At 45.7% G+C, this 24,656-nt stretch overlaps 1 protein-coding gene and 1 long non-coding RNA gene across 8 annotated transcripts in view; one reads left to right on the forward strand and one right to left on the reverse strand.

Moving 5' to 3' along the window:
- Positions 1-24,656, reverse strand: part of LRRC4C (leucine rich repeat containing 4C) — an 813,407-nt gene that overhangs the window by 243,574 nt on the left and 545,177 nt on the right. The window lies entirely within an intron of this gene.
- On the forward strand, positions 2,784-4,318 carry LOC130277326 (uncharacterized). Its single transcript, XR_008845428.1, has 3 exons — positions 2,784-2,849; positions 2,928-3,111; positions 4,068-4,318. It is a non-coding gene; the product is annotated as an uncharacterized LOC130277326 (long non-coding RNA).

The raw sequence follows: 24,656 nt of genomic DNA on the forward strand, positions 1-24,656 counted from the left end.
ACAATGGGGAGCACACTGGGCCCTAATGTTTAGGAGCCCCAGGTGTGATTTTCCCCTTGCCCACTATATCCATATAAGTGAATAACCATATATCCCACACTATATTATTCGCCATTATATTTTTTACAAGAGATCTTTCCCTAGAGGGCAGTGTCTGTTTGTTCTTCATGTTTTAATAAATCTCCCCTTGTGTTATATAAAATATCAAACAAAATATAAGAGGAAAGGGAAAGAATAGACCAACTTTTTGCTCAGCCTCTGCCGTAACATCTCTTCAGAGCTCGGTAAACTTAAAGGGGTACTCCCGGGAAAACCTTTTTTTCTTTTAAATCAACTGGTGGCAGAAAGTTAAACATATTTGTAAATCACTTCTATTAAAAAATCTTAATCCTTCCAGTACTTATTAGCTGCTGAATGCTACAGAGGAAATTCCTTTCTTTTTGGAACACTGATGACATCACGAGCACAGTGCTCTCTGCTGACATCTCTGTCCATTTTAGCAACCATGCATAGCAGATGTATGCTAAGGGCAGCATGGTGGCTCAGTGGTTAGCCCTGCTGGCTTGCAGTGCTGGGGACTTGGGTTCAAATCCCACTAAGGACAACAATAAATAAAGCGTTATTATTATTATTATAATAATGTCAGCAGAGAGAACTGCGCTCGTGATGTCATCAGAGAGCATTCCAAAAAGAAAATAATTTCCTTCGCAGTATTCAGCAGCTAATAAGTACAGGAAGGATTAAGATGTTTTAATAGAAGTCATTTACAAATATGTTTAACTTTCTGCCACCAGTTAATTTAAAAGAAAAAAAGGTTTTCACCGGAGTACCCCTTTAACACAACAGAGAGACTCCGACTGTAAAGGAGTCAAGTACAAATTCAGAAATAAATTGAAACAAACAAACTTTATTAATAAGGATAAATATAACAATGAGCCAGGAGGCTCAGACATGAGAATTTATTCCTGCCTAGAGTGCTTGCAGTGGCAGAGACGGATTTTGCCCAAGGCGATATGGACATGTGCTGTGGGCAATCGTCTACGGGCTGAATGTAAATAAAAAAAAAAAAAGAAATGAATGAATGAAGAAATAAAATGCACAAATAAACAAACAGATAAATAAATACATAAAGTAAAAAAATAAATAGTGAAAACTTTTTTTCGTTTTTTTTTTTTACATTTTACTTTAGTTTACGTTATAGTAATTATAATATAAAATAAAGTAAAATAGAAAAAATACTGTAGATGTAACACAGCTGAAGAGAAGTCAGAATTATTGCAATATATATATATATATATATATATATATATATGTATATATATATATATATATGTATATATATATATATATATATATATATATATATATATATATATATATATGTATATATATATATATATATATATTTGTATATATATATATATATATATATATATATATATATATATATATATAAATATCCTTCATATAAGGATATACTGATGAATGTCTCAATTTTAACATCAGTGTTGAGGGATAGCCAATGTCACTGTATACCATATTTTTCGCCCTATAGGACGCACCGGCGTATAAGACGCACCCTATTTTTAGGTGCAACATCTAAAAAATTTAAGATTTTGAACCCAATAGTGGTCTTCCACCTGCGGACCTCCAGATGTTGCAAAACTACAACTCCCAGCATGACCGGACAGCCAACGGCTGTCCGGGCATGCTGGGAGTTGTAGTTTTGCAACATCTGGGGGTCCGCAGATTGAAGACCACTGGTATAGGAGGTAGTACTCACGTGTCCCCGCCGCTCCGGACCCGTCACCGCTGCCCTGGATGTCGCTCCATCGCTGTCGCCGTGTCCCCGTCGCTCCGGAACGTCTCTGCTGCCGGCCGGGTATCCTCGCTCTCCGTCACCGCCATCACGTCGTTACGCACGCCGACGCACGTACGCGACGACGTAATGACGAGGAAGGAGAGCGCCGGCCATACAGGGGATCCCTGAACGGAGAAGACACCGAGGAGGCAGGTAAGGTCCCCCCCGGTGTCCTGTAAGCACTAACCCGGCTATTCAGTCGGGCTGTTCGGGACCGTTGAAATCGCGGCGGTCCCGAACAGCCCGACTGAACAGCCGGGTTAGTGTCACTTTCCCTTCAGACGCGGCGGTCAGCTTTGATCGCCGCGTCTGAAGGGTTAATACAGGGCATCACCGCGATCGGTGATGTCCTGTATTAGCCGCGGGTCCCGGCCGTTGATGGCCGCAGGGACCGCTGCGATAGGGGTGTATTCGCCGTATAAGACGCACCAACTTTTTCCCCCCCAGTTTTGGGGAAGAAAAAGTGCGTCTTATACGGCGAAAAATACGGTATATCTACCACAGTAGTGCACCCATATTCCTTTATTGTATTATTCTAATTGTTCCACATCCACACCATTTATCTGGTGTAGGATTCTATTGTGGCACTTGTAGTCCGCTGCAGGCATCCTCCATTGTATGCATTTTTATGCTGGGGATTGCCCCTAGCAACGGACTACAAGGGCAGGATCTGATTCCCCAGTATAAATGCACAATCGCATTAGGGGTTGAGCACCTCCAGCCATTTGAGACCACGTTTTTTGTTGTATATATATATATATATATATATATATATATATATATATATATATATGTATATATATATATATATATATATATATATATATATATATATCTATATAAAAATATATGTATATATATATATATTATATGTCTGTAAGAACCTGAAGCATGTACAAAAAATTTGCAACTTTTTACCCTAAGGTCGCTGCTCTCTTACCTGAGAAGAATGTCCGTGGCTGTGACTTTACAAAAACCCTTTGTTGCGGTGAGTCCTCCTCTCTTTATTTTTAGATAATATGTTTTAACAACCAATGATACATTGTTCTATTTGTTCAATATACAGTTATCTGCAATACAGTTAAAGGCAACGCCGCTGTAGTGAGGAGTGCAGGAAGGACGAGAAGCCTATCAGTGCTGGTGCTTCCGGAGACTGGGAAAGCTGGATGGCACACAGTATGCCCAAACTCGTGAAGACTGTTGCTTTTATTCTTCCAAAAGGTTTAGATAGGAGGACCGGGCAACGCTAGGTACTCATCTAGTAAGGATTAAAAGTGAATTCTTAAAGGGCCGGTTTGTAGCCAAGACTGGTATTCCATATGCTAGTCTTAAAGGGGTACTCCGCCCCTAGACATCTTATCCCCTATCCAAAGGATAGGGAATAAGATGTCAGATCGCGGGGGTCCCGCCGCTGGGGACCCCCGGGATCTCGGCTGCAGCACCCACCTGTACGGCTTCTGGCAACGCTGGAGGCTTCTTATACCGACCACAATGGCGGAAGAGCGTGACGTCACGACTCCGCCCCGTGTGATGTCACGCCCCCCGCCCCCTCAATGCAAGTCTATGGGAGGTCCGTCACGCCCCCTCCCATAGACTTGCATTGAGAAGGCGTGGCCGTGACATCACAAGTTGGGCGTGGCCATGATGTCACGAGCCTCCGGCACTGCGCCGACGCTCTAAACAAATGCTGGGTGCTGAAGGGAGATCGCGGGGGGTCCCAGTGGCGGGAACCCCACAATCAGACATCTTATCCCCTATACTTTTAATAGGGGATAAGATGTCTAGGAGCGGAGTACCCCTTTAAAATCAAGTTGCATTCTCCGCTAAACCATGATTCATACCAATCTACAGTCAATAAAGGAGATAAAATAAGAAAATATATTTGTTATTTCTGAGTGACATGCCATATGGCTGCCATTAGAACTCCTACACGGGCTATCATTCATTTCCCCCCCCATTTGTCCGTGGTATTATACAGATGTACGGGAGCTGAGGCTATTTCCCAGTGTAACAAGGCAGATTCTTATTTTAAGAGGCAGTATGTCTTAAAGACTCAGTAAACGTCTCCTTTGTGCTGCGTCTCTTGGGCTGTCTGTAGGAGTTCATATAGTAAAATTGCTCACTTTAGCTTCATAATGTTGATGTCTCAAGTGGAAAACCACTTAGTTTAATGTGCATACCAAGTATTGCCGCATTGTCTCCTCAGATCCCGAGCTGCATTATGCCTAGGATCACACGGGGTGAAGAAAAAACAGATTGTCAATACTGATGCCCCCTCGTTACGGCGAAAAACATTCAGTTCCTGGAAACAATTTGATTCTGAACATCAAGTCCTTTGAGGTTACGGTACTTATCATCTCGAGGGCCACTTCTTGAAGTGTTGTTATATAAGGGTCTAGAACTTTTTTCATACCATAGTTTTTTCTTTACATTTTCTTTAATTCTGTCTCTAGTAAAAAGTGTCCTTGTCATTTAGAACAAAGTTTGACATGTCACCGAAATGTGTCAAAAGTTTTGATTGGTCAGGGTTGGTCACTGCTTAGACCCACATCGACCAAGAGGGAAGTGCTTCTCCATGCATGTTCTCCTGATCGGTTGAGGTCTCAGCACTGGGACCCCAATCAATCGGAATAGAGGAGCAGGGACACCTGTCAAAAGGATGGAGTCCCTGCTCCTGTACACTGATCAGTAAGGCATACACCAAGAGGCCTAATACATTCACTGCGCTTGGTTCCGGTGAAAGTGAACTAAGTGGCAAGATATACTTTGTATGCCTTGATGCTTAGGGTACAGGAGAAATGACTCCTGCTATTTGAAAGTAGTCCCTGCTGCTGTACATAGCTTTTGCGGTGTCCTATGTCAATTGCGTTGACATCCATACAGGGAACTTCATACAGGAGCAGGGATTCCTATCAAAAGAAAGGAGTCCCTGCTTCTGTACATGGAGTGCTAGACATATACTGTATCCTTGCCACTTTGATACATCTGCTAGGCAAAGCGATGAGCAACAGGCTAAGCATCATCACTTACCTCCAGGCAGCTCACATTCATTGGGCCCGGTGCTCTGTACTGAGCCTAGCAAATTTAGCTCATATAGTAAAATTGCTCACTTTAGCTTCATAATGTTGATGTCTCAAGTGGAAAACCACTTAGTTTAATGTGCATACCAAGTATTGCCGCATTGTCTCCTCAGATCCCGAGCTGCATTATGCCTAGGATCACACGGGGTGAAGAAAAAACAGATTGTCAATACTGATGCCCCCTCGTTACGGCGAAAAACATTCAGTTCCTGGAAACAATTTGATTCTGAACATCAAGTCCTTTGAGGTTACGGTACTTATCATCTCGAGGGCCACTTCTTGAAGTGTTGTTATATAAGGGTCTAGAACTTTTTTCATACAATAGTTTTTTCTTTACATTTTCTTTAATTCTGTCTCTAGTAAAAAAGTGTCCTTGTCATTTAGAAAAAAACATTTGATATGTCTCCGAGATGTGTCAAAAGTTTTGATTGGTCAGGGTTGGTCATTGCTTAGACCCACATCGACCAAGAGGGAAGTGCTTCTCCTTGCATGTTCTCCTGATCGGATGAGGTCTCAGCACTGGGACCCCAATCAATCGGAATAAAGGAGCAAGGACACCTGTCAAAAGGATGAAGTCCCTGCTCCTGTACACTGATCAGTAAGGCATACACCAAGAGGCCTAATACATTCACTGGACCAGGGAGCCCTGCGCTTAGTTCTGGGGAAAGTGAACTAAGTGGCAAGGTATACTTTGTATGCCTTGATGCTTAGAGTACAGGAGAAATGACTCCTGCTATTTGAAAGTAGTCCCTGCTGCTGTACATAGCTTTTGCGGTGTCCTATGTCAATTGCGTTGGCATCCATACAGGGAACTTCATACAGGAGCAGGGATTCCTATCAAAAGAAATGAGTCCCTGCTTCTGTACATGGAGTGCTAGACATATACTGTATCCTTGCCCCTTTGATACATCTGCTAGGCCAAGCGATGAGCAACAGGCTAAGCATCATCACTTACCTCCAGGCAGCTCACATTCATTGGGCCCGGTGCTCTGTGCTGAGCCTAGCAAATTTAGCTGAGCAGCCATGTACTGTCTATAGTATATTCCTAGCATTTGCAAACAGGAGCAGGGACTCTTGTCTTTTGATAAGAGTTCCTGCTCCTGCACATTGTGATTCCTCTGAAACAAATGAAAGGAATATTCTGCCCCTAGACATCTTATCCCCTATCCAAAAAATAGGGGATAAGATGTCTGATCGCGGGGGTCCCCAGTGGCAACTCCGTGCTGCACCAGGCGTTCGTTTAGAGCGTCGGGTTCAGCCGAAAAATTGGGATTCACCCAAATCCAATTTTTTTGCTTTCTTAAAGGGGTACTCTGCCCCTAGACATCTTATCTCCTATCCTTTGGATAGGGGATAAGATGTCTGTTGGCAGGGGTCCCGCCACTGAGGACCCACACCCCCTCCCATAGACTTGCATTGAGGGGGCATGGCCGTGACGTTACAACCGGGGCGTGATCGTGAGGTAATGAGCCTCCATCCCGCATCGCCAGTCATCCGGCACGGAGCGAAGTTCACTTCGTGCACTGGATGTCTGGGTTGCCACAGCCGAGATCGCAGGGGTCCCCAGCGGCGGGACCCCCCCCCCCGATCAGACATCTTATCCCCTTTAAGGTCTGAAGACTGAAATACGTCAGGCCTGATGTGCAGTGTTTTATCATTATTACTATATTAAATAATTTAATAAAGAAGATGGATTTTTTTTATCTGTGCTGCGGAACCATTTTTACTCTATTATCGTTGTACATGGGTGGTCTAATTCAGAAATGTTTGTGGTTTACTTATAGCAAAATAATTTCCCCATCGCTGGTAGATTAGCAGGATCTACAGGACGATGGACTCAGCTCTTCATGCCATCCATGACTAAGCCAACGTATAAGAAAAAAGGTCTCAACCAAGGAAGCGGATTCCATCGGGAGATCCTTCCCATTCAGCGCTTCATCTATCATCTCCATCATTCTGCCTTTGGATCGTCCTTCCCCAGATCACAGCTGGATTATTATGTTTTCATGTATTCTCTATGAAGAGCCAAGGAAGTATTTAGAGTATTTATAAAAAACATTAATAATTTACTTCATCTTATGAAAGTCTTTGCTTGGCCCTGAAAGTTGAAACCCTTGAATTTTAAGGATTTTACAGGATTTTTATGAACAGAAAACACTTTGGAAAACTTTATGGTTTGGCTAGAAACTTTGGGACCCTGAGGCAAAACATGCAACCGGGCCCACCAATTGGTTTATTGCAGGGAAGATAGATATGAGATAGATAGATATGAAATAGATAGATAGATATGAGATAGATAGATAGATAGATAGATATGAGATAGATAGATAGATATGAGATAGATAGATAGATAGATGATAGATAGATAGATAGATAGATAGATAGATAGATATGAGATAGATAGATAGATATGAGATAGACAGATAGATAGATAGATAGATAGATAGATATGAGATAGAGAGATGTGTGATAGATAGATATGAGACAGATAGATATGAGATAGATAGATATGAGATAGATATATATGAGATAGATAGATAAATAGATAGATATATAGATAGATATGAGATAGATAGATATGAGATAGATATGAGAAAGATAGATATGAGATAGATATGAGATAGATAGATATGAGATAGATATATAGATATGAAATAGATAGATATGAGATAGATAGATATGAGATAGATAGGTAGATAGATATATAGGATACAAGAAAGAAAACGGTGCGCACCTCGTGCAGGTAAACAGGGTAACTTTGTGTGTAGATAGTGATAAATGGGCCAGCAGGGTGGTCCCTTACTGTCACGCTGCCGGCTGGCAGGAGGTGGATCCTCTGTGCCAGAGAGGGATTGGCGTGGACCGTGCTAGTGGACCGGTTCTAAGTTACTACTGGTGTTCACCAGAGCCCGCCGCAAAGCGGGATGGTCTTGCTGCGGCGGTAGTAACCAGGTCGTATCCACTAGCAACGGCTCAACCTCTCTGACTGCTGAAGATAGGCGCGGTACAAGGGAGTAGACAAAAGCAAGGTCGGACGTAGCAGAAGGTCGGGGCAGGCAGCAAGGATCGTAGTCAGGGGCAACGGCAGGAGGTCTGGAACACAGGCTAGGAACACACAAGGGAACGCTTTCACTAGGCACAAGGGCAACAAGATCCGGCGAGGGAGTGCAGGGGAAGTGAGGTATACATAGGGAGTGCACAGGTGAAGACACTAATTGGAACCACTGCGCCAATCAGTGGCGCAGTGGCCCTTTAAATCGCAGAGACCCGTCGCGCGCGCGCCCTAGGGAGCGGGGCCGCGCGCGCCGGCACAGGACCGAGGGAGAGCGAGTCAGGTACGGAAGCCGGGGTGCGCATCACGAGCGGGCGCCACCCGCATCGCGAATCGCATCCCGGCTGGAGGCGGTATCGCAGCGCACCCGGTCAGTGGATCTGACCGGGGCGCTGCCGTAGCGAGGATGTTGCGAGCGCTCCGGGGAGGAGCGGGGACCCGGAGCGCTCGGCGTAACAGTACCCCCCCCCTTGGGTCTCCCCCTCTTCTTAGAGCCTGAGAACCTGAGGACCAGACTTTTATCTAGGATATTGTCCTCAGGTTCCCAGGATCTCTCTTCAGGACCACAGCCCTCCCAGTCCACTAAAAAAAAAGTTTTTCCTCTGACCTTTTTGGAGGCCAGTATCTCCTTTACGGAGAAGATGTCTGAAGAACCGGAGACAGGAGTAGGAGAAATAAGTTTGGGAGAGAAACGGTTGATGATGAGTGGATTAAGAAGAGAGACATGAAAGACATTAGGAATACGAAGAGAAGGAGGAAGAAGAAGTTTGTAAGAGACAGGATTAATTTGGCACAAGATTTTGAAAGGACCAAGATAGCGTGGTCCCAATTTGTAGCTGGGAACACGGAAGCGGACATATTTAGCGGAGAGCCATACCTTGTCTCCGGGAGGAAAAATGGGGGGAGCTCTTCTTTTCTTATCAGCAAACTTCTTCATGCGTGATGAAGCCTGTAAGAGAGAATTTTGGGTCTCTTTCCATATGGTGGAAAGATCACGAGTTATTTCATCCACAGCGGGCAAACCAGAGGGCAAGGGAGTAGGGAGGGGGGGAAGAGGGTGACGGCCGTACACCACGAAAAATGGGGATTTGGAAGAAGATTCAGAGACTCTGAAGTTGTACGAGAATTCGGCCCATGGAAGAAGATCTGCCCAGTCATCCTGGCGGGAGGAAACAAAATGCCGTAAATAATCACCCAGGACCTGGTTAATTCTTTCTACTTGCCCATTGGATTGAGGATGATAAGCAGAAGAAAAGTTTAATTTAATCTTGAGTTGTTTACAGAGAGCCCTCCAGAATTTTGACACGAATTGGACGCCTCTATCCGAGACGATCTGCGTGGGCAACCCGTGAAGACGAAAAATGTGTACAAAAAATTGTTTTGCCAACTGAGGCGCTGAAGGAAGACCAGGAAGAGGAATAAAATGTGCCATCTTGGAAAATCGATCAACGACCACCCAAACAACAGTGTTGCCACTGGATGGGGGTAAGTCTGTAATAAAGTCCATACCAATCAGAGACCAAGGCTGTTCGGGGACAGGCAGAGGATGAAGAAGACCAGCAGGCTTCTGGCGAGGAGTCTTATCCCGGGCACAGACAGTGCAGGCCCGCACAAAATCAACAACATCCGTTTCCAGAGTCGGCCACCAATAGAAACGAGAGATGAGTTGCAAGGATTTCTTGATGCCCGCATGGCCTGCGAGATGGGAGGAGTGACCCCATTTGAGGATTCCGAGGCGTTGGCGTGGAGAAACGAAGGTCTTCCCTGGAGGAGTTTGCCTGATGGAGGCTGGAGAAGTGGAGATCAGGCAGTCAGGAGGAATGATGTGTTGCGGAGAGAGCTCTACTTCCGAGGCATCCGAGGAACGAGAGAGAGCATCGGCCCTAATGTTCTTATCGGCAGGGCGAAAGTGAATTTCAAAATTAAACCGGGCAAAGAACAGAGACCACCTGGCCTGGCGAGGGTTCAGCCGTTGGGCAGACTGGAGATAGGAGAGATTCTTGTGATCGGTGTAAATAATAACTGGAAATTTTGATCCCTCCAGCAGATGCCTCCATTCCTCAAGTGCTAATTTAATGGCCAGTAGCTCTCGATCCCCGATGGAGTAGTTCCTCTCCGCCGGAGAGAAGGTCCTAGAAAAAAAACCACAAGTAACAGCATGCCCAGAAGAATTTTTTTGTAGAAGAACCGCTCCAGCTCCTACTGAGGAGGCATCAACCTCCAATAGGAAGGGTTTAGATGGGTCAGGTCTGGAGAGCACGGGAGCAGAAGAAAAGGCAGACTTGAGCTGTTTAAAGGCGTCTTCCGCTTGAGGAGGCCATGACTTAGGATTGGCGTTCTTCTTGGTTAAAGCCACGATAGGAGCCACAATGGTGGAAACATGTGGAATAAATTGTCTGTAATAATTGGCGAACCCCAAAAAACGTTGGATAGCACGGAGTCCGGAGGGGCATGGCCAATCTAAGACGGCAGAGAGTTTGTCTAGGTCCATTTGTAGTCCCTGGCCAGAGACCAAGTATCCTAGGAAAGGAATAGATTGACATTCAAACAGACATTTCTCCATTTTGGCATAAAGTTGATTGTCTCGAAGTCTCTGAAGAACCATGCGGACATGCTGGCGGTGTTCTTCTAGGTTGGCAGAAAAAATCAGAATATCGTCCAGATACACAACAACACAGGAATATAAGAGATCACGAAAAATTTCATTAACAAAGTCTTGGAAGACGGCAGGGGCGTTGCACAGGCCAAAGGGCATGACCAGATACTCAAAGTGTCCATCTCTAGTGTTAAATGCCGTTTTCCATTCGTCCCCCTCCCTGATGCGGATGAGATTATAAGCACCTCTTAAGTCCAGTTTGGTAAAGATGTGGGCACCTTGGAGGCGATCAAAGAGTTCAGAGATAAGAGGTAGAGGGTAGCGGTTCTTTACCGTGATTTTATTAAGTCCGCGGTAGTCAATGCAAGGACGTAGGGAGCCATCTTTTTTGGACACAAAGAAAAATCCAGCTCCGGCAGGAGAGGAGGATTTGCGGATAAACCCCTTTTTTAAATTTTCCTGGATGTACTCAGACATAGCAAGAGTCTCTGGAGCAGACAGAGGATAAATTCAGCCCCGGGGTGGAGTAGTGCCCGGGAGGAGGTCAATAGGACAGTCATAAGGCCTGTGAGGAGGTAGAGTCTCAGCTTGTTTCTTGCAAAATACGTCAGCATAGTCCATATAGGCCTTAGGGAGACCGGTTACAGGGGGAACCACAGGGTCAGGGCAGGGAGTACTGGGAACCGGTTTAAGGCAGTCCTTGAAACAAGAGGTACCCCAGCTCTTGATCTCCCCTGTGGACCAATCCAGGGTTGGGGAATGGCGTTGAAGCCACGGTAGTCCAAGGAGAATTTCGGAAGTGCAATTGGGGAGGACCAAAAACTCAATTTTTTCATGATGAGGTCCGATGCACATTAGGAGGGGCTCCGTGCGGTAACATATGGTACAGTCCAATCTTTCATTGTTAACACAATTGATGTAGAGGGGTCTGGCGAGACTGGTTACCGGGATGTTGAACCTGTTGATGAGAGAGGCCAAAATAAAGTTTCCTGCAGATCCGGAATCCAAGAAGGCCATAGTAGAGAAGGAGAAGGTAGATGCAGATATCCGCACAGGCACAGTAAGACGTGGAGAAGCAGAGTTGACATCAAGGACTGTCTCACCTTTGTGCGGAGTCAACGTGCGTCTTTCCAGGCGGGGAGGACGGATAGGACAATCCTTCAGGAAGTGTTCGGTACCGGCACAGTACAGGCAGAGATTCTCCATGCGGCGTCGTGTCCTCTCTTGAGGTGTCAGGCGAGACCGGTCAACTTGCATAGCCTCCACGGCGGGAGGCACAGGAACGGATTGCAGAGGACCAGAAGAGCCGGGGAGAAAAAACGCCTCGTGCGAACAAAGTCCATATCCTGGCGGAGCTCCTGACGCCTTTCGGAAAAACGCATGTCAATGCGAGTGGCAAGATGAATGAGTTCATGTAGATTAGCAGGAATTTCTTGTGCGGCCAGAACATCTTTAATGTTGCTGGATAGGCCTTTTTTAAAGGTCGCGCAGAGGGCCTCATTATTCCAGGATAGTTCAGAAGCAAGAGTACGGAATTGTATGGCGTACTCGCCAACGGAAGAATTACCCTGGACCAGGTTCAGCAGGGCAGTCTCAGCAGAATAGGCTCGGGCAGGTTCCTCAAAGACACTACGAATTTCCGAGAAGAAGGAGTGTACAGAGGCAGTGACGGGGTCATTGCGGTCCCAGAGCGGTGTGGCCCATGACAGAGCTTTTCCAGACAGAAGGCTGACTACGAAAGCCACCTTAGACCTTTCAGTAGGAAACTGGTCCGACATCATCTCCAAGTGCAGGGAACATTGTGAAAGAAAGCCACGGCAAAACTTAGAGTCCCCATCAAATTTATCCGGCAAGGATAGTGGTAGGCCAGAAGCGGCCACTCGCTGCGGAGGAGGTGCAGGAGCTGGCGGAGGAGATGATTGCTGAAGCTGTGGTAGTAGCTGCTGTAGCATCACGGTCAGTTGAGACAGCTGGTGGCCTTGTTGCGCTATCTGTTGTGACTGCTGGGCGACCACCGTGGTGAGGTCGGCGACAACTGGCAGAGGTACTTCAGCGGGATCCATGGCCGGATCTACTGTCACGCTGCCGGCTGGCAGGAGGTGGATCCTCTGTGCCAGAGAGGGATTGGCGTGGACCGTGCTAGTGGACCGGTTCTAAGTTACTACTGGTGTTCACCAGAGCCCGCCGCAAAGCGGGATGGTCTTGCTGCGGCGGTAGTAACCAGGTCGTATCCACTAGCAACGGCTCAACCTCTCTGACTGCTGAAGATAGGCGCGGTACAAGGGAGTAGACAAAAGCAAGGTCGGACGTAGCAGAAGGTCGGGGCAGGCAGCAAGGATCGTAGTCAGGGGCAACGGCAGGAGGTCTGGAACACAGGCTAGGAACACACAAGGGAACGCTTTCACTAGGCACAAGGGCAACAAGATCCGGCGAGGGAGTGCAGGGGAAGTGAGGTATACATAGGGAGTGCACAGGTGAAGACACTAATTGGAACCACTGCGCCAATCAGTGGCGCAGTGGCCCTTTAAATCGCAGAGACCCGTCGCGCGCGCGCCCTAGGGAGCGGGGCCGCGCGCGCCGGGACAGGACCGAGGGAGAGCGAGTCAGGTACGGAAGCCGGGGTGCGCATCGCGAGCGGGCGCCACCCGCATCGCGAATCGCATCCCGGCTGGAGGCGGTATCGCAGCGCACCCGGTCAGTGGATCTGACCGGGGCGCTGCCGTAGCGAGGATGTTGCGAGCGCTCCGGGGAGGAGCGGGGACCCGGAGCGCTCGGCGTAACACTTACCTTACGGTGTTATGCTCAGAGCATAACACCTGCAGTAACCTTGAGTTTGGAGAGGGAGGTCGCAGCATCCAGGTTCCTCTGGGCTCTGGGTAGCAAAGTCCAGTGCATCAATGGAGAAGTGTAACGGATGATCCGATCACGAAAAAAGGGGATAGATATATAGATATAAGATAAATGGATAGATAGATAGATAGATAGGTATGAGATAGATGGATAGCTATCAGATAGATAGATAGATAGATAGATAGATATGAGATAGATATATGAGATAGATAGATAGATAGATAGATATGAGATATATAGATATGAGATAGATAGATAGATAGATAGATATGAGATAGATATATATGAGATAGATAGATAGATAGATAGATAGATAGATAAATAGATATTAGATAGATGGATAGATATTAGATAGATGGATAGATATGAGATAGATATATATGAGATAGATAGATAGATATTAGATAGATGGATAGATAGATAGATAGATAGATATGAGATAGACAGATATGAGATAGATAGAAAGATATGAGATAGATAGATATGATATAGATATGAGATGGATAGATATGAGATAGATAGACAGATATGAGATAGATTGATAGAAGATAGGTAGATAGATAGATCCAAAAAGGCTGCACACCTACAGAAAAGATGCCTGGTTGCCGGCTGTGTCTGGTCCAGGTCGGGACCCACCAGCAATAGAAAAATCCAAAGACAGTGGCACTCCGATAACGTGAAAAAAAATTTGTGTTTATTACACTCAAACGTGAGGCGACATTTCGGCTAGCTCACCCAGCCATTTTCAAGCTTGAGAATGGCTGGGTGAGCTAGCCGAAACGTTGCCTCACGTTTGAGTGTAATAAACATTAATTTTTTTCATGTTATCGGAGTGCCACTGTCTTTGGATTTTTCTCGATAGAAAGATAGAAATAAGATAGATACAAGATAGAAAGAAAGATATAGATAGATAGAAATAAGATAGATAGGAGATAGGAGCTACCTGTGGCTAATGGCGGACAACGCTGATCAAAGTGGATCACAGCATCTAAAAGTGCCAAAATCTATTCCCGGTAGCTCAACAGAGCTTATCGGGACCATTCAGAAGAAATTGTGATGTCCCGATCAGCTATAAGGACATAGGGAAGTCTTGTACCTGCTTCCCTGCCATGCGATCGGTGCCCCAATGCTGCAGTCAGCCATTGCAGGCTATAACAATCAAGCACTGATAACACTGATCACTGCTATGGAGCAGCATTCATCAGGGTATGCAACTCAAAGATGGCAGATAACATTCTCCTATGGAGACTAAAAACTGTTGAACAAAATGTAAAAAAAAAAAAAAAAAAAAAAGAAAGGTAATAAATATGAATTCTCCCCTTCCCTAATAAAAGTTTGAACCAACCTCCTTTTCCCATAAAAAAAAAGTAAACAAAAATAAACATAAACATATGTGGTATCGCCGCATGCATGAATGTCCGAACTGTTAAAATATAATGTTAATTTAACCGCACAGACAAGTTAAACATTAAAAAAAATTAAAATACCAAAATCAAGAATTGCATATTTTTTGTCACTTCTTAAAGAAAACAAAAAAAAGGAATAACAAGCGACCAAAAAGTTTCATGAAAACAAAAATGGTATCACTAAAAACTAAAGGCCATGGTTCAAAAAAAGAGGCCTCATATGTCACCGTATAGGCAAAAGTAAAAAAAAAAGTTATAGGGGTCAGAGGAGGACAATAAAAAAAAAAAAACAAATTTTTATACAAAAATGTGTAATTTTTTAAAAGTTGTAGAATAAAACAAAACCTATATAAGTTGGATATCGTTCCGTATGGACCTACAGAATAGATATAACATGTCATTTGTACCAAAAAGTGCACTGGGTGGAAAAAGAAACCCCCAAAAGTTGCTAAATTGCTTTCTTTTATTTTTTTTTTCAATTTCTTTCAACAAATATTATAAACCGTATTTTTCGCCCTACAGGACGCGACGGCGTATAAGATGCACCCAATTTATAGGTGTAAAATCTAAAAAAATTAAGATTTTGAACCCAATAGTGGTCTTCAACCTGCAGACCTCCAGATGTTGCAAAACTACAACTCCCAGCATGCCCGGACAGCCGTTGGCTGTCCGGGCATGCTGGGAGTTGTAGTTTTGCAACATTTGGAGGTGCGCAGATTGAAGACCACTGCATAGGAGGTAATACTCACATGTCCCCGCCGCTCCGGACCCGTCACCGCTGCCCTGGATGTCGCTCCATCGCTGTCGCCGTGTCCCCGTCGCTTCCGGAACGTCTCTGCTGCCGGCCGGGTATCCTCGCTCTCCGTTGCCACCATCACGTCGTTACGCACGCCGACGCACGTGATGACGAGGAAGGAGAGCGCCAGCCATACAGGGGATCCCTGAACGGAGAAGACACCGAGGAGGCAGGTAAGGTCCCCACCCCGGTGTCCTGTAAGCACTAAACCGGCTATTCAGTCGGGCTGTTCGGGACCGCCGCGGTGAAATCGAGGCGGTCCCGAACGGCCCGACTGAACAGCCAGGTTAGTGTCACTTTCCCTTCAGACGTGGTGGTCAGCTTTGATCGCCGCGTCTGAAGGGTTAATACAAGGCATCACCGCGATCGGTGATGTCCTGTATTAGCAGCGGGTCCCGGCCGTTGATGGCCGCAGGGACCGCCGCGATAGGGGTGTATTCGCCGTATAAAACGCACCGACTTTTTCCCCCCAGTTTTGGGGAAGAAAAAGTGCGTCTTATACGGCGAAAAAAATAAATAAATAAATAAATAAAAAAAAAAATGTAAAATATATATATATATATATATATATATATATATATATATATATATTATTTTTTTTTTTATTATTTATTTATTTTTATTTCACTGTAGACTTGGTGGTAAAATGAGTGATGCCATTACAAAGAACATTTGGTGGCGCTAACAATAAGCCTTTATATGCATCTGTAATTGAAAAATTTACAGCGTTATAGCTTTTAGAAGACGAAGAGGAAAAAACTAAAGTGCAAAAAAAAAAAAAAGATAATAATAATAATAAATAAAAAAACTCATATCCTTAAAGGGGTGCTCCAGCGTTCTGAACATTTTGTTGAGAACGCTCTTCCGAGTCAGCGGCAGTCAGTGGTCATGATGTCGCGGCCACGCCAACTTGTAATGTTGCAATATCAACAGACACGCCCCTCCCATAGACATGAATGGTGGAGGCGGGGTGTCACATCACGAGGGGGAGTGGTCATGACGTCACGACCATTGCCGCAGGAACCGGCCATTTGTTTAGAACGCTGGGTGCTGCGGGAGATCACGCGCGGGGGGGGGGGGGGGCAGCAGCGGGACGTCTTCGATCAGACATCTTATTCCATATCCTTTGGATAGGAGACAAGATGTCTACCAGTGGGGTACTCCGGTGAAAACCTTTTTTCTTTTAAATCAACTGGTGCCAGAAAGTTAAACAGATTTGTAGATTGCTTCTTTTAAAAAATCTTAATCCTTCCTGTACTTATTAGCTGCAGAATACTACAGAGGAAATTATTTTCTTTTTGGAATGCTCTCTGATGACATCACGAGCACAGTGCTCTTTGCTGACGTCATTATAATAATAATAACAACTCTTTATTTATTGTTGTCCTTAGAGGGATTTGAACCCAAGGCCCCAGAGCTGCAAAGCAGCAGTGCTAACCACTGAGCCACCATGCTGCCCTTTGGATACATCTGCTATGCACAGTTGCTAAAATGGACAGAGATGTCAGCAGAGAGCACTGTGCTCGTGATGTCATCAGTGTTCCAAAAAGAAAGGAATTTACTCTGTAGCATTCAGCAGCTAATAAGTACTGGAAGGATTAAGAATTTTTAATAGCAGTAATTTACAAATATGTTTAACTTTCTAGCACCAGTTGATTTAAAAGAAAAAAGGTTTTCACCGGAGTACCCCTTTAAGGGATTAAAGTAAGACTGCAGGCAAACGGCGCTCATCCCCTTCCATTACCGTCCATCTGCACCGTCACTTCTGCATCGGTAACTATTGCATTTGTTGTGTAACTATAAGCTCCACAAGGGCATCGTTGGGTGATAAAATTAAAAAAAAATGAGTAATAAAAAAATAAATTAAAAAGCAATTATGAAAGATAAATTATCTCCTGCTAAATATTGTGAATCCCCATTTCTATGCACAAACCAATACAATGAAGTCTTCGTTTTTCTGAAGACTTACACGGGATAATTGAATAAGCCAGAATATCTCGTTTAGATGGAGATAAATGTGTCTCTTGGATGACATATAAAGTGTCATGTAGATGAATCTTGACAGGGTCACTCAACAAATAATAAGTAGCTTAGTCATAATTTCGGTCGTGTCTTTCTGTTAATCCCGCAAAGATGACGGTTCCTTATTCCTCGGCAGCACTTAATGGCTGATTGTTTACAGAGGCGGCCGGAGTGTGGAGATGGCGGTGTCGGCGGGACTATCACATCCTGATTGCCTCCTTCATCAACTCATTCTGTCCGCTCCGTAATGAAACACAAAGGCAACCATAAAAACATACACAGATCATAAAACAGAAGCACCACTGTCTCTCATCCTGACGGCCGGAACGTACGCATCCTTGTTATTTCAATTTACTGAATCCATAAGCAATTTCACAGGCTAAGAGTATGATAAGAGTATTGGCCCATGCAAAAAAAATAACATCATCCCCAGGATGGGCAAATATTTCTATAAGGAAATTCAGTCTTTATATAAAAATGTCTAATATTCAGTCATCAGTGTTTAGAGTTACATCCTATATTAAACTCCAGAGCTGTACTCACTATTCTGCTGGTGGGGTCACTGTGTACATACATTACATTACTTATCCTGTACTGATCCTGAATTATATCCTGTATTATACTCCAGAGCTGTACTCACTATTCTGCTGGTGAGGTCACTGTGTACATACATCACATTACTTATCCTGTACTGCTCCTGAGTTATATTCTGTATTATACTCCAGGGCTGTACTCACTATTCTGCTGGTGAGATCACTGTGTACATACATTATATTACTTATCCTGTACTGATCCTGAGTTATATCCTGTATTATACTCCAGAGCTATACTCACTATTCTGCTGGCGAGGTCACTGTGTATATACATTACATTACTTATCCCGTACTGATCCTGAGTTATATCCTGTATTATACTCCAGAGCTGTACTCACTATTCTGCTGGTGAGGTCACTGTGTACATACATTACATTACTTATCCCGTACTGATCCTGAGTTATATCCTGTATTATACTCCAGAGCTGCACTCACTATTCTGCTGGTGAGGTCACTGTGTACATACATTACATTACTTATCCTGTACTGATCCTGAGTTATTTCTTGTATAATACTCCAGAGCTGCACTCACTATTCTGCTGGTGAGGTCACTGTGCACATACATTACATTACTTATCCTGTACTGATCCTGAGTTATATCCTGTATTATACACCAGAGCTGTACTCACTATTCTGCTGGTGAGGTCACTGTGTACATACATTACATTACTTATCCTGTACTGATCCTGAGTTATATCCTGTATTATACACCAGAGCTGTACTCACTATTATAAACTATTGTTGTTGAGATCAATTTCCACAATGCCAGTAGCATTAAAGGGGTACTCTGCAGCTCAGCATTTTTCCAAACACTGAGCTGCGGAGTACCCCTTTAATGTCGAAGAAAAAAAAAATAAAACAATGACCTTTGGTCATTCCAATCTCCTGATCTAAATCAGTGAACTGTTCTAGACATAGATGTAACAACAACAACAAAAATACTCTGTTCCAAAAATACTAATTAGAGGTGTCTGGCAGCAGTTTTTTCCCAAAAACATTTTGGGTTCTCTTCTGTTAACATCTGTAGGATGGCCTTCGGAAATCCTATAGATGTCAGCCAAAGAGAACCCAAAACATTTGATGACTATAGCATCTTTCTAGATATTTTGTTCTTAAAGACAACATTATTTATAGCGGACACTCACAAGGAATAAAAAAAAGTGTCCACTATTGAGAGCTGTCCCTTATTGAGAGGTGTCCCCTATTGGGAAAAAAGGCAAAAAAATCTTCCTAAATGACGGAATACTGTCCTGTACTCACTCCATAGTGTTATTACCTATAAAACATGATAACAAGCAATATTACAATACAATCTTCCAGTGTCATTTCATCTCCCCTTATCACCCCCCGTATCATTTTATCGCCCCCTTTTTTACCCTGTGCCATTTTATTTCCCCTTGCATTGTGTTAAATTATTCCCCCTTACCCCCTGTGCCACATAATTTCCCCTCAATCCCCCTGTGCCATTTCATTCCCTCTTTATTACCCACTGTGTAAATTCATTCCCCCCCCGCGCCTCTTTATGAAGTGGTAAAGGGGGATAAAGGGGGAAAGAAATGGCATAGGGGGTGGTAAAGAGGGGATGATAAATTTGCACAGAGGGTTATAAAGGGGGAATGAAGCAGCAAAGGGGAGTTTAAGAGGAAATTATGTGGCACAGGGAGTAATAAAGAGGGGGGAGGATTTGGCTCACAGGGAATAAAGTGGCACAGGGGGGGGGGATTTGGGGGGCTGAATGATGTGGCTGGTGGACGTCCAGAAGCAGGGGCTTCTGCAGGGGGTTTCAGCAGGAGTCTGGGCCCCTTACGGGGTTGGTGGTTGTACCTCCTGACAACGGCCCTGTGTGCAAGGTGGGGCTGGCACATAAGCCCGGTTGTCCTCTATTGGGAGTGTTTTGTCCCTTATTGGGAGTGTTTTGTCCCCTATTGGGAGTATTTTGTCCCCTATTGGGAGTGTTTTGTCCCCTATTGGGTGTGTCTGCGTCCACTATTGGGAATGTACCCTATTTGTAGGGTTTTAATACATTAAGTCTTATGGGATTCTGCCAGGGAATTAAAATTCGTCCACTAATGGGAGGTGTCCACTAAGGGAGATTTTACTGTATATATATATATATATATATATATATATATATATATATATATATATATATATATATATATACATATATATATATATATATATATATATACACACATAATGTCACCAAATGTTTTGGGTATATGTTTCTTCCCCCCGCCCCCCTATAAATATAACACTATTAGAAATTACCAATATTAATCCCAGAAAGCAAGTGCCCTTGCCTCTAGGCCCTCATATATACGCAGAAACTCTTGTTTTCTATTTTCTCATTTTTCTACCGCAAGAAAAAACTTTGCTCCAATAGCCTAAACGTTCCGGATTGTTTACCAGCGCGCAGAGATCTGCAGAGCTCGTATTGTAACTAAATAAGTTTTCTTGAATAATTCCGAAATTTTTCGTGAGTCAAGCAAGCTGTCAAATCCGATCTATTCTCATCCTCGTCTGTTTAATACACTTTTTGCATAATGCATAACCGATCGCAGGCACGCGGGGTGTTGTATGCGGCATAAAAGGAGAAGAATTCACAGTTTTGCCATTTTATGTAGGTATCAGTGACTCCCACTCATGATGTAACTCTTAATCTTCAGATTATCATGCAAAATAAGATATCATCACCTTTCATGCAGTAATAAGAAAATGTTGAGAGTTTCTTTGAATATATTCCTTTCAATATATCACAGCCGGTAAATGTTCCTTCCTTACTTATCCTGAGTGACTCTAAATATTATGTCATTGGGTTGAAATCCCAGAGACTTTGGGTGAAATGTGCTTAGAACCAGGTTTTATACAAAATTTTACATTTTGTTATGATAGAACATTTTTTTCTTTTCTTGGGCTTACTGGTAAGTACGAATGTGTCCTATACCCTTCCTCTTGGCTCAATATATCCATAAATATCCAAAGCAGGTAGACCCGGGGCATGGCAGTCAAGACAGGGAGGGGTAGGGGAGGGAGGAGTTATGTATGCTGCAGCTCAGCACTGCCTCCTATACACTCCCCCTTGGCTCAGTATATCCCAAAATGAATGACCAGGAATGACCACTCGACTTCCAGCACTGAGCCTTGTAGTCAATCAGTCAAGACACGGAGGGGTAGGGGAGGGAGGAGTTATGCATGCTGCAGCTCAGCACTGCCTCCTGTACACTTCCCCTTTGCTCAGCATATTCCCAAATGAATGACCTTGAATGACCACTGGACTTCCAGCTCTGAGTCTTGTAGTCAATCAGTCAAGACACAGAGGGGTAGGGGAGGGAGGAGTTATGCATGCTGCAGCTCAGCACTGCCTCCTATACACTTCCCCTTGGCTCAGCATATTCCCAAATGAATAACCTGGAATGACCACTTGACCTCCAGCACCGAGTCTTGTAGTCAATCAGTCTTGACAAGGAATGGTGGGGGAGGGAGGAAATATGCATGCTGCAGCTCAGCACTGTCTCATTGACATAAAGCGGCAGATTCCTTTTAAGGATTTCAATTTTTCACAATACAAATTCAAAACATTATGCTAGGGAAAAAAAAAAGCCATCAGAAGCACTGGAGGCCACATAAATAACTCCTGACAGAGACTTGCAAAATTATTGAGGCTTCAAAACATATTGGCTGCTGCTAGTTGCGAGCGCTCTTTACTAAGACCGTTGTTTCACATGCCGCTCTAAAGGGATTATTCGCATCTTACCTTTTCCCAGCCCCAATTGACTTAAATAGGAGTTGCGCAAATGGTTTAGCTCCATCTACTGGGAGCTATGAAAAAAGCGTAGCTTGCAGGGGTTACACCATTTGCGCAATTCTCATAAAAGTTGAGGTTCGTGCTCTCAAGTCACCCAAGTGCAGGTAAGAAGTGCAAAGTATTCACACAAAAACCGTGCGAGAGGATGCAGTCCATCGCAAAACCTTATTGTCACGATGCCGGCTGGCAGGAGGTGGATCCTCTGTGCCAGAGAGGGATAGCGAGGGCCGTGCTAGTGGACCGGTTCTAAGACACTACTGGTTTTCACCAGAGCCCGCCGCAAAGCGGGATGGTCTTGCTGCGGCGGTAGTGACCAGGTCGTATCCACTAGCAACGGCTCACCTCTCTGGCTGCTGAAGATAGGCGAGGTACAAGGGAGTAGGCAGAAGCAAAGTCGGACGTAGCAGAAGGTCGGGGGCAGGCAGCAAGGTTCGTAGTCAGGGGAGATAGCAGAAGTTCTGGTACACAGGGTATTTAACACACAAAACGCTTTCACCAGGCACAAGGGCAACAAGATCCGGCAAGGAAGTGCAAGGGAGGAGGTTAGATATAGTCAGGGACCAGGTGGGAGCCAATTAAGCTAATTGGGCCAGGCACCAATCATTGGTGCACTGGCCCTTTAAGTCTCAGGGAGCTGGCGCGCGCGCGCCCTAGAGAGCGGAGCCGCGCGCGCCAGCACATGACAGCAGGGGACGGGAACGGGTAAGTGACCTGGGATGCGATTCGCGAGCGGGCGCGTCCCGCTGTGCGAATCGCATCCCCAACGGCCATGACAGAGCAGCGCTCCCGGTCAGCGGGACTGACCGGGGAGCTGCAGGGAGAAAGGCGCCGTGAGCGCTCCGGGGAGGAGCGGGGACCCGGAGCGCTAGGCGTAACAGTACCCCCCCCCCTTAGGTCTCCCCTTCTCTTTATCGGGTAACTGCCTCCCCTGGGATGAGGACACCGGGAAAGGATGGAGGGATTCCTCAACGGCAGGCAGAACCGCAGGAGTAGGAATGGGGAGAGAGGGCAGAGGGCGAGACCTGGCACGGGGCAGTGTGACACCAGGACGAGGGCCATGAGGGGACACAGAAGCTTGCCTGATGGAACTGGGAGGGGGGGAGGGGCATTTCCTGTGGCAGGCAGAGTCCTTAATGACCTTAGGGGGACCGGATACAGGAGGAATCACAGGGTCACGGCAGGGAGTACTGGGAACCGGTTGAAGGCAGTCCTTGGAACAAGAGGGACCCCAACTCTTGATCTCCCCAGTGGACCAATCCAGGGTTGGGGAATGGTGTTGAAGCCAGGGTAGTCCAAGGAGAACTTCAGAAGAGCAATTAGGAAGGACAAAAAATACAATCTCCTCGTGATGAGGTCCGATGCACATTAGGAGGGGCTCCGTGCGGTAACGCACGGTGCAATCCAACCTGGCTCCGTTGACCGCGGAAATGTGGAGTGGCTTGACAAGACGGGTCACCGGAATGCGGAATTTATTCACAAAGGAGTCCCGAATAAAATTCCCAGAAGCTCCAGAGTCAAGGCAGGCCACGGCTGAGAGGGGAGAGCTGGCTGAAGTGGAAATCCGAACAGGTACCGTGAGACGTGGAGAAGCCGACTTGGCATCAAGAGACGCCACACCCACGAGAGCTGACGAGCTTGCTGGGCGACCAGCGTAGGGAGGTCAGCGACAACTGGCAGAGGAACTTCAGCGGGATCCATGGCCGGATCTACTGTCACGATGCCGGCTGGCAGGAGGTGGATCCTCTGTGCCAGAGAGGGATAGCGAGGGCCGTGCTAGTGGACCGGTTCTAAGACACTACTGGTTTTCACCAGAGCCCGCCGCAAAGCGGGATGGTCTTGCTGCGGCGGTAGTGACCAGGTCGTATCCACTAGCAACGGCTCACCTCTCTGGCTGCTGAAGATAGGCGAGGTACAAGGGAGTAGGCAGAAGCAAAGTCGGACGTAGCAGAAGGTCGGGGGCAGGCGGCAAGGTTCGTAGTCAGGGGAGATAGCAGAAGTTCTGGTACACAGGGTATTTAACACACAAAACGCTTTCACCAGGCACAAGGGCAACAAGATCCGGCAAGGAAGTGCAAGGGAGGAGGTTAGATATAGTCAGGGACCAGGTGGGAGCCAATTAAGCTAATTGGGCCAGGCACCAATCATTGGTGCACTGGCCCTTTAAGTCTCAGGGAGCTGGCGCGCGCGCGCCCTAGAGAGCGGAGCCGCGCGCGCCAGCACATGACAGCAGGGGACGGGAACGGGTAAGTGACCTGGGATGCGATTCGCGAGCGGGCGCGTCCCGCTGTGCGAATCGCATCCCCAACGGCCATGACAGAGCAGCGCTCCCGGTCAGCGGGACTGACCGGGGAGCTGCAGGGAGAAAGGCGCCGTGAGCGCTCCGGGGAGGAGCGGGGACCCGGAGCGCTAGGCGTAACACTTATTGTGCAAGAGGCTCCCCAATAAACCAAACTCTTCGCCTCGGGGCCAAAAGGCACCTGCAAGATCTAGGTACAATGTCCCCTTTTCCGAAGCTACTCAGGGATCAAAAGTTCTCCTGGCGAACAACTAGGCGAAAGCCAGGTTGCCACCAAGGAACCAGTAAAACCGGTA

This window comes from Hyla sarda, chromosome 6 (assembly GCF_029499605.1).
Source record: "Hyla sarda isolate aHylSar1 chromosome 6, aHylSar1.hap1, whole genome shotgun sequence".
Classification (NCBI taxonomy): domain Eukaryota; kingdom Metazoa; phylum Chordata; class Amphibia; order Anura; family Hylidae; genus Hyla; species Hyla sarda.